The sequence below is a fragment of the Paramacrobiotus metropolitanus genome, unplaced genomic scaffold (assembly GCF_019649055.1).
Source record: "Paramacrobiotus metropolitanus isolate TYO unplaced genomic scaffold, Prichtersi_v1.0 Parri_scaffold0000413, whole genome shotgun sequence".
NCBI lineage: Eukaryota > Metazoa > Tardigrada > Eutardigrada > Parachela > Macrobiotidae > Paramacrobiotus > Paramacrobiotus metropolitanus.
Genome location: NW_026570633.1, coordinates 11165 through 22328, shown reverse-complemented (window position 1 = coordinate 22328; position 11164 = coordinate 11165).

The window sequence follows — 11164 nt, the reverse complement described above, 5'->3', positions numbered from 1 at the left end:
AAGATTATAGCGCCAGCATGCACCATCTTCGCATACATCGACGACGTGATATCCTTCGGCAAGACATTGGACGAATTCAGGCAAGCGTTCAGAAATACGCTCAACTGCCTGCGGAATGCCGGATTCACGATAAAACCGTCGAAGTGCGAATTCGGAATGGAGAAACTCCAATTCCTCGGACAAATCCTCAGCAAGGACGGTGTCCACACTGACCCAGAGTAGATAGCGGCCATCGCCGAGAAACTACCGCCCAGGACTGAGCGTCAACTTCGCTCGTTCCTTGGACTCGCTAACTACTATCGGAAGTTCATTCTGGGCTACGCCCAGAAAGCTTCGAAGATGTACGAACTCCTGCGGAAGGAAAGTTCGGTCAAGAACGACTGGACTGACGGCCACACCGCCGAGTTCAACAAAATTAAGAATGCCCTAACGGAGGCCCCCATTTTGGCCAAATTCGATGCCACCAAAAATACCACAATCGAATGTGATGCAAGTGGCGCAGGCATCGGAGCCATACTCAGCCAAGACTCAAGGCCAATTGCCTATGCGAGTCGAGTCCTAATGGAGCTGAGAAAAACTACGGCGTGACCGAATGGGAATGCCTCGCCGTAGTATGGGCCGTCCAAAAGTTTAAACACTACATCGATCACGGACCTTTCACAGTAAGGACGGACCACAGTGCCCTGACCAACCTGCTCAGATGCGAGTCTAACCGGCCCGGCATCAACCCTCGTCTTACTCGATGGGCCCTTGCCTTACAGGGAAGGGACATCACCATCGAGTATAAGCCAGGCACTTTCTGCGACAACGCCGACGCGTTGTCCAGATGGCCACTCGAATGGGACGACGACAAAGGCCCTCATGAAGAGTTGGACCAAGTCCCCAACTTCGAGGATTATAAGGACGAGATTCCAGCCCGCGTCATGAAGGTGCGAAGGCTGCAAGTTACCGATGAGGATCCCACAGACGACTGGGAAACACCTCTCCTTCCTGATTGTAACGCAATCAGTGATTGGAATGAATTTAGCACGGCGGACATACGGGTCATCAATGTACCGGCGCCCAAACCGGACGAACCGGACCTCGTTGTCCCACCGTGTCCAGAAAATGTAACGGACCGCACCGCGCAAGGACTGTGACGGATGCAACACCGTGATCCAACTTTGGCCAAGAAAGTTTACGAGTTGGAACACCAGACCAAAATGGACAGAAGGTCCAAATTACCTGAACATTACCAGATAGATAAAGGTGTGCTCTACTGACTCAATGGCAAGCTCGAACGGAGACTTGTCATTCCGCTTTTCATGCGAAAAAACATTATCCAGTCCCTCCATGACGGAAGAACAGGGAACCGCTTTGGATACCACAAGACCATTGAAGCCGCCAAGCTCAGGTACTACTGGGACCGTATGAGCAGCGACATACACGACTACATCGACCAATGTCAGACGTGCATCTTTGAAAAAGTACCGCCGCGAGCTACCTACGGTAAGCTGCAGCCGGCCGATGCTGTCGCGCCTTGGTCCCGCGTCTTTGCTGACTTCAAAGGACCATTACCGGTGACCGAAACTAAGAAATACCGGTACATTGCCGTAGTGGTCGACCCGATGACGAAGTTCACCATAGCCCGGCCGACTAAAACAAACTCGGCCAGGAAATTTGAGAAGTTCTTCGTCGAGGAAGTTGTCCTCAAATATGAAATGCCATATACAATGCACTCCGATCGGGGCACGCATTTTACGGCAAACTCCTTTGCCAAAGTGGCGAAAATTTTTGGCATCGAACAAACGTTCGGATCTCCCTATCACCCGGAGGGCCAAGGCCAAGTCGAACGCCAGATGCAAACGATCTGGTACGGAATTTGAGGCTTTGGCGGAGCTTGCGACGAACACCGCTGGCACCGGGCCTTACCGTACGTGATTTCCGGCATGAACCGTGCCGTTCACGCGACCACTGGATTCTCACCGTACCACATGTTATACGGACGGGAGATGACCATACCTCAGGACGTCCTCGCTAAGACCAACGTCCCAGAAACTTTCACGACTAACGATCGTTACGTCCAGAGGATGCAGCAGCGCCTGAACCGGGCGCATGTAATCGCGAAAACGCGAATCGAAGAAGGGTTCCTACGGGATGCGGCCATTTACAACAAAAAGAACTCCCAGGCCGAGCTAAAGAAACGGGACTTGGTCACCCTGAAGAATATGGTGGATGACCCGACTAATCCAAACAAGTATGAGGGCATCTACATCATACTCGGAATTCCTAGGCCTAACACTTACTGGATCCGAGAGCGGGACACCGGTGAAGAACTCACCGTATGTGTCAATCGCTTGAAGCCGTACCTAAACCTGGACGGCCCAAGTCGCCGTATAACCCGTTCAACCAAGAAGAAAAGTGGCGACGCCGAACCTGAACCCACAGAGGCGAGAAGGTGCAAAGACCAAACAGGGTCAGAACAAAGCGCAGGACTCCCACAAACCACAGCTTCTCCGGCAGCTTCTCCACCGACCAAATTGGAGAAGCTGCTGAAGAAGCAAAAGCCCGGAAAAGGCCCTTCCAAGAAACTTGTGGAGGAGCAGCAGAAGTTAATTAAGATACCTGGCCTTGAAGGGCCTGACCCAGAACCTGCAGATCCGGCCCCCAAGCGTGGCCGTGGCCGGCCTCGGAAGGCCAGACCGGACTTCGAGATGCCAGCCAGCCTTAACCAAACTACAGAACCAGCCATTAGCCGTCATTGATCCAGAGTCAGTACCTGCGGAACCCGAAAAAGCATTGGCCGCACCTGACAAGCCTAAACCCGAATCAAGTCTGCCAAGTCAGAGGCTGCCTAAAAAGCCGAAGGCAACCCTTACGGCTCAGCAAGTCCTAGAAGAGGACAAAGTCGCTGGTGATTGTGAGGCCGGTCGCCATGGCAGCCTACGAGATGGCAGCCAGCGACAGCCCTGCTTCCGGTGTGCTGACTCACACACGGAGTCGCACTCGCTATCGTACGCCATATCGGCCTCGACTCAGGCTCAGCTACGCCTGGCCACACCTACGGCTTTACGTCTCGGCCAATCAGCGTTCGTTCGCTCGTGTTGGATCTGCCCAGTGCCGCCGATAGGCATTTTTCTATGTTACGGCTCATTCAGCCGCTCATTCCAGTTTAGTCATGATTTTCTCTCACGCTGGCCACTTGCCATGCGTTATGCCCATGCTTTACCGTTGTACACAATGAAGCCTCATTACTCACTATCGTGAGCCCTCTGTGTTGTGCTGCTGATATGACGAAGCAGACTGAGATCTTCTCACCCGCATAACTGCGGGCCGAGAAAAATCAGAGAAAAGCTTAACGAACAAAAAGCAGAAGTCCAATACGCTCGAACCGGGCGTATCGGACAAGACGGTTGATAAGGCTGGACAGAATGACTTAAAATAATTTTAGAATTGACCTAACTAAAAGACTTAGAAGTAGCACGATCGAACCGTGACCTGCTACCAGAATTAATTACCTTTTAATATTGATCTCAGCCAACGCTGCTTGTCTGCTACCAGAACTTAACATTAATTTTAACGGATCGGTTGCTTTATTCTGAAATAGGTAGCTTAGAAGTGGCTAACCTATAGCACTAAACTAACCCTAGGTGGGAGTCTAACGTAGCGTAATTGGTCTCGCAGCAGTGTCCTCACAGAACGATGGAAGGACGCCGACGCACCGACCGCTCTGATGACTCCGACCGAAGCAACCGCACACATCCTTATTCAAGACCGGAATCCCGGTCTTGCACGTCCTCCAATCGGTCGTCTAACCGGCCACCGAGTATACAGGTACGTACCTAATATCAGAGCTAATTTAAGTCCAGAATGGCACACAAGTAATCCACTCGGCCAACTCACAAAGAGTTAAACCGCCGAGAACAGCCAAGAAGCCAGAGAGGGCCAAACAAGCCTCTCGTCCAACATCCCCTCAACCGAGTGGGAGCCAGGCGGAAACACCGCGGCCCACAGTAAACCCAGAGGCCGAACGGAACCGCCAAAAGAAAGAAGAGGCCAAGGCCAAGAAAAGTCGTGTGGCCAAATCGCCCAGCTTGAGAAACGGCTGTCAGGCGACGAGGATGTCCAGGTCCTATCGGACAGCCCGGACAAACCAGGGCCATACCAACCCTTAGCAGAACCAAGGCCACAACCTCACCTGCCAGCAGGATGCAAGGATGGGGACTCCGAACCACTCCCCGAAGGAGAAACGCCTGCGGAGGAAGTCATGCTCCCATCACCCTGGGACGATGAAGCCGAACTTCCCGACCCAGGACCGGAAGCTACTCACATCGAAATCCCAGCGGGTTACGTTGACCAATGGGTGGCGGCCGCCTTAATAATGCGAAGGGAATCGGGCTGAGACCTTTACCAGTGTCTCGTCAGTGTTCTACGCGCCCGCATGGCATTCGGCGAAGAATTCAGAGGTCTTCCGCTCGCGGACCGCGTACTGACGGCACTTTTATGCGGCGGGTAGTCACTCTTATCCTCGACTCAGGCCTGCTGGTCCGCACACACCGTGACTGGACCAGCACGGCAGAAATCCATGTGGCCCATCGGCCACAAGGACTTTCGCGCAGCAGGGACAACTACTTCCAACAGATCTGCCATTGGGTACACACATGACCCAAGAGATTCTCCCTTGATGGACATTGCCAGGACGATTAACGCCCTTTACTACCAGGGAACCATGGACCCATGGAAACTCAGCGACCAGCTAGTGAATGAACTACTAGCACTGGTCAGAGACGGCGTCCTGGAAACGACCAACGCCTTCCGCGCAGAACCATTACGCTTCGCTGTCCTAGGATTCATCCCACAGAAGACCCAACGGGCTCTGTATGTGTCGCATGACATTGGCACGAGATGGGACTCGAGCAGGAGGAAAGCGGTAGGGGCAAAGGCCAAAGACCTTAAAGGCAGAGCCAAAGAGGCATACAATATGACCCAACTGGGCAAACTGCCAGGCCCAAAGAACCTGCCAAAAGAAATGCCTCCAAGGCCATCTGTCACTCGAAGGGAGAACGCCATTCGAAAGGAGCAGCAGGAAGCGCAGATGCGTGCGACAGGCCAACGGCCCTCGCCGCGAGACACTGTGTCGCTGCCTAACGCAGCTGGCAGGTCCCGGCTTCCTTCACCGGCCCCATAAGCCTCTTCAGCAAAGAGTCGAAGGACAACGGCAAAGAAAGGGCGCGGCAAGAAGTCGCCAACACCACCACCTGACGACTCGGATTTTGAGGACTCTAAACCAGAGGACTCAGAATCGGAAGAAGATGAAGAGGAGGACCAAGAGGACCAGGACATGGCATCCCAGAAGTCCGATTCAGAAGACTCTGAGGATGATGACTACAGCCCCTGCAGATTGACCATGACTATCCCACCGGACCATAGCATGGAAATTCTTCCAGGCGACGAGGATCAGGCACGTACCGGTGACCAGACCATGGAGGACCAGAGTGGCATATCAGGAGCCCAACACGAAGACGAAGGCAGTGCAGAAAACGCCCAACCCAGCGGAAGTGCACAGCCCCACTTGGTCACCAGAGTGAGGGACACATTTTCCCCGGAATCGGACTCGGGCGAAATGCGCCTTACCTTGCCAGAACCATGCCCGGCTAAGCCACGCATCGACTATGTCTCGCCACCGCGATCGACAGTGACCAGAAAGTGGCCGGGCGGGGATCCATCCAAGAAGATGAAGATCTCCAGCACGGACAAAGGATGGTCATACGTGAAGGCCGCCTTACAGGCGTTGTCCCAAACGGGTACAACTTACGCCACAGGCGACTTAGCCTACCAGCTCATCGAAAGATGGGAAGGCCCGTGGCTGTCCAAGTCCAAAGTGAGGCAGTACGTCCAAATGGCGTACAACGAGGGCGTCATCTTGAGTACCCATACGCCCAACGGCGAAATCTTTTACACGTTCCCACCGGAAAGACGTGATGCGGCTCGTCAAGGATACTTGGATACTTGGATACTTGGAATACAAGGATGGCGCAATGCTGTTCTATCCGTGCTGACCACCACACAGCATCCCCTTGGCCTCGCACGTGGAGAAATCGCCAACCAACTGCTGGGCCATTACCAACTGTACTACATGGCACACCACCCGCAGCTGATTGATGGAACGGAATATGCCTCGGGCGATGGCCGGGACATAGGCTTATTCCCCATCTTCGAGGACGTCAGACACGTCGTCAGAAATATGCTGCGCGAAGGTTGGCTCGACCAAACCGTTGACGAGCCGGAAGCCCAGCAGCGTTACCGAAAGCGGCAAGACCCACCAGACCGCTATAGCCCTCGTCGTGCCGACACAACCCTTTGGCTTCCACCAAAAAGAAGCAGAAGCGGAAGTCCTACCACCAGTGACCCGGCATAGAACTTGCATAGGGCATAGGGGGGACGGGTGGTAAAAATCATAGGGACGTAAACTCTTAGGGCGTAATTATTATAGGGACCAGTCCTAGAAGCGGATTTCACCGGTTTTCTGCATGTTTCATTTCTGTTACCACAGAGAATGGGACTGACCCCACAGCAGAAGTATGACTCGGGATGCGCGGACTGCAGACGTAACAGTTTGGACTTGTCCGGCCGGAGGGAAAACTCTCGACGGGAGTACTTCCCCTGCGCGTATCACTTGCGACCCGGGTTTCTTGACGAAAGCGAAGGAGCCTACTGCTTCTACCTGGAAGTGGTTAGAGGCAACTTCGCCTCGTACTGCCATATGACCAGCCGAGACGGACGCCATCTGATCCCCCTACTGAGGGATCATGAACAGATAGAGATCAACGATCTCTATATGCAACGCAGCGGCGACATACTCCCCGGCTGGAGCAGCGCGGGAACACAACCGCCAATCCTCAGCCAAACGGCGTTGGATAAAAGGCAGAGCGCGATTTCGACCGCAACATTCGGCGCCGTAGCACGGGTTCCGACCGGTCATCAGGGCGCGGCCAAACGACCGTCCCGAAAACTCACGACCAGTCCAGTCAGCGCCGGCCATCGCCAGGCCCTCAGCCCGACGGGCGTGGGGCGTCAACTTCGGCGACATACGACCAGTTTATGGCCGCCATCAATAACCAGATGGCGGACCTTGTGGCCAAACAGCTGATGGAAGGAGGACTGTTGGACGCCCTAAGGGGACAATATGACCCGGCACGTACTGAACAGCACGCGCCCGCGCCATTGGCACCGCCACCGCGGCAGCCAGACGACTTGCGCCACTTTATCGAGACTCGACACCAGGACCAAACCGGTCAACAGAACCGTGGCCGTCCTCAAGAGCGCCCGCCACAGACGCGGACCTCGCCCGGAAAACGGAACGAGGATGGAAGCCTGGTTGTCTCCCGTACCAATAAGCGGCCAGAGCAAACCGTTAGTTCAGTGGCCCAGAACATCAGCATCCATGTTTCAATAGAATGTTTCAATAGACACGGATCCCGCACCGCCGTCATCAGACCCACCGGTCCGATCTGACGTGAGCACCAGCACGGCGGACTTTGATCCATACAAGTACGCGGCAGAGTACTTCGTCATCAGACCAAGTACGCCGCAGGTTAATATCCGGCCACGTCCCCATCGGGAGTTGACGGATTATATCATGAAGGCCATTCCGTACCCACGGACTAAATGGGCCCAAATTGACGCCATCATCCCGGACCTGCAGAATTTTGTCAGGTCGTCTGGACTTGAACGGGAGTTCCAGCGAAAAGACTGGCTCCACACTTTCACCATGGAAGAACATATCGCAAACCGTGAGGGCTACCCGATCGTCCGTAGCAACGCACTATCGTGCGCTACGGATGTTAACCTGTTGGTTGAGCCCATCACACGTCCGGACTGGAATGACTTGTGCGAACTACACATCCGCGATAACTAGCTGGACGTTGTCAAGTATCTGGCTCAGTTTGTCCTACCGGACGCGAACGCCAGCTTCCTGGTCACAGCAGCACGGGCCGCAATGCGAATCCCGCGCAGACCGGAGAATTACGAAGAGGGCCCAACGGGGACCTATATGTATACGTGGAACGGAACGGTTATCCGCATCTTCGCGGCCAGACTTGGCAAACTGCGAAGCCACTGGGAACATGTAATTGCCTACCGGCAGGGGAAGATCATTCCTCAACTTCTCACCAATGTGGCCCTGCTCGGAAACCAGATCCACGAGATCGAAGCAGGAGTCAAAATCCAGAGCGCACTGAACACCTTCAAAAGCCGCGCCAAGGACTACCTTTACCGCGAGCCAAAAGACCACGATGACGCAGCAGAGTCGTTCGTTAACCGAACGGCTGCGCGAAGACTTCCAGCGATGTTTCGCTCTCAACGCTGGGCGGCATCGTCCTCACAGAACCAGTCCCCGGCAGGACAACCTAGCCAAGAAGTCCTACCAGCCAACGCTGGTACGACGGAACAGGAGTTGACACAGATGGAAGAAAGCGTCGTCGACCCACTGAACCCAGAAGGGGCCGGCGAGCGCCATGACCAAGGAGACGCGCATGCATGTCGGCCCTGAAACTGGACCGACCTTGGCCTGAACCGGACTTAATCCCTGGATCTTAACCGGATTCCCCGGATTGGCTCTGGCTTAGCGGCTGGGACCATGAATTTGGCCTGGCCATCCCAGACCATCCGACGGAGTCTACCGGACAGAACTTGGCGCGAGCTAAGTTCCCCGGCACGGAAAGGATCCAGCGCCCAGAAGGTGGCTACGGCCCGCATAGAAGTTGTGGTAAGCCGCGGATCAGTCATGGCCCGCATAGAAGTTGCGACAAGCCATGGCCAAGTCCTGGCCCATAGAAATTGGACCAGGCCCGCAATGTGTCTAACGGACCATATGCGGCTCACGAGTCAGATTGCCATACTACGCAACTGGGACCAGTGAGTTAACGGGTGCCACATAGAAGTTGTGGTACGCCCATTTTTGCATGCACTGCCTGGAGACAGAGGCAGAGGCCCAGAGGCTAAATGAAGACCCTCCTAGTCAGCTGACCGGATACTCCGTGGTAAACACCTATCGACGCCCACAACTTAATTTTTGGAGTTTGGCCAGGCCAACCTGATGTTTTCGTCAGAAGCCACTTAATTTTGTTATGGCCACGGTCTCGGGGAAACCTATCTGACATGGTAGTTAACTCATGGCCCACGGCCAGTGAGACGGACCAGATTCAACGAATCTTTAACTTTGACCCGCCAATTACCTTGGCGCGCCATTTTGGCCCGCCAACCACCGTGGACCGTCGAAAAACGACTAAGTCCACACCGGAGCGCCAAAGCAACAGCCCCACTCCCGCAACTGCCAGAGGCAAGGCCCCATCATCCTGGAGCCCCATATCCCGCCCAAGGCATGTCAGAGACCGAGTTTGGACCGCCCCAACGGGTTTGGTCCATCACACCATTTCGGTCCTTGGACTTAGAAAATTCTCCAATATGGCCCTCTTGGACTTGGAAGATTTTTGGCCCGAGATGCATGACCCAACCGGGGTGCACTCGAACTTTAAGATTTTTGGCCCGAGGCGCATGACCAAACCGGCATGCAGGGCCAAACCGGACCAAAGCGGACCACCCTAACGAGACTGGTCCATCGCACCAATTTGGATAGCAGGAGCACCCCTCCTGCCCAGAGGGATCATTCAAAGCCATTATGGACCGCCCAAACCGGGTCTGGTCCATTTCACTACAGGAGTGCCACTCCTGCTCAGAGGCCTTACCTATGGACCTCTTACGGACCACCCAACCGGAACTGGTCCATCATACCAGGAAGGGGACAAACTGTCCTTGCGAAAGCAACGGTGCCTTCCATACTCCGCACAGCTGAATTACTTCACTAGACACTGTGGACATCTCTGGGAACCATCGCCCCAGATCCACAAGACCAATCCAATCCTAACGGATTATGCGGACCGTTGACTAAGACCCGTGTGTGCAGAATCTGCCCTGTGGACAAGCCTAGTCGGAATGAGTATTTTTGTCTAGTTCTTTAACCAAACCTGGTTTTCCTAGACTTATTAACAAAAGAAATTGTTGTTCTCATTTAGCCTTCTAACCAAAGGAATTGGCTTTGGGATCTCTTCCTTATGATCTTACTTTCTTTAATTCTCAGTCGGAATTGTGATCTTTTTATTTCGATGTTTAACCATAATGAGCCTTACAAACTTTATTTTTTTACTTCATCGACCGAAGAAGCCTCATTAACACCACACTGGAACCTCCAGCACACAAAGTGGTTTCCAGATTTCGGCCGTTCGGTGCATGCACCGCGGGTGTAGAGACAGCGGCCCCACCGGGCAAGAGACAAAGTGGCATCCGGCCCTACCGGGTATCGGATCCTGGCACCCTACCGGGTTGGCCAGGGGCAGAGTCGGAAGGTGCTCGCAGGAGCTCCCACTCCCGCCCAGAGGCATGTCAGAGACCGCTCACTCGAGGCGGTAGACACCTCTTCTGGCTTCTCTGTCGCCCGCATATGGCCGCCATTCGTGCCGCTCATATACGCTGATAACGTCAGCGTATACTTTGTCTACGCTGACCAATCAGCGTTCGCTATGCACTTTTGGAGGTGTGGCCCAGCGCTTACGAGCGATGCCATGCTTTGCGGTACCAGCTGTGATTCAGCTGCAGCATTCCGGGGCATTACGTTGATTTTCACCGAGCTCGCTAGCTGCCGCTTTTTTCCACAGCTTCCGCATTGGTTTTCTGTTGGTTTTTGTTAGCTTTATTGTTATCACAATAAAGGAGAGATATTTGCTCCCATTTTCTCTCTGCTTCTGTGTCATATCTGACACCAACAACTGTGCCTGGCGAAAAGGTGGACGGGAGGATGGTGGAAGTTAATGAAATGAAATCGCATCCACCTTTCTGCCAAAGATCGGCAGATTGGTGGATGAGCCATCCACCTTTATGCCGGAGCAATTCAACTTTTTTTTAAAAGTTATCCCCCTTTCTGCCGAGCCAACCCGTCGGCGTCGATTGATCTAACAATAACGCCGTTGAGTGCTTTCCGGCTTATTGTAAGATCGATGCATGCGTACGCTGCTTCGGCAGAAAGATTGATGCAGTCACTCAAAAGATTCTGTCACTCTGCCTGAATATGTTAGCCTACTCGTTTTCCATTTTTGTGAGGCTTCATATAATGCGTTCTTGCAAAATTAAG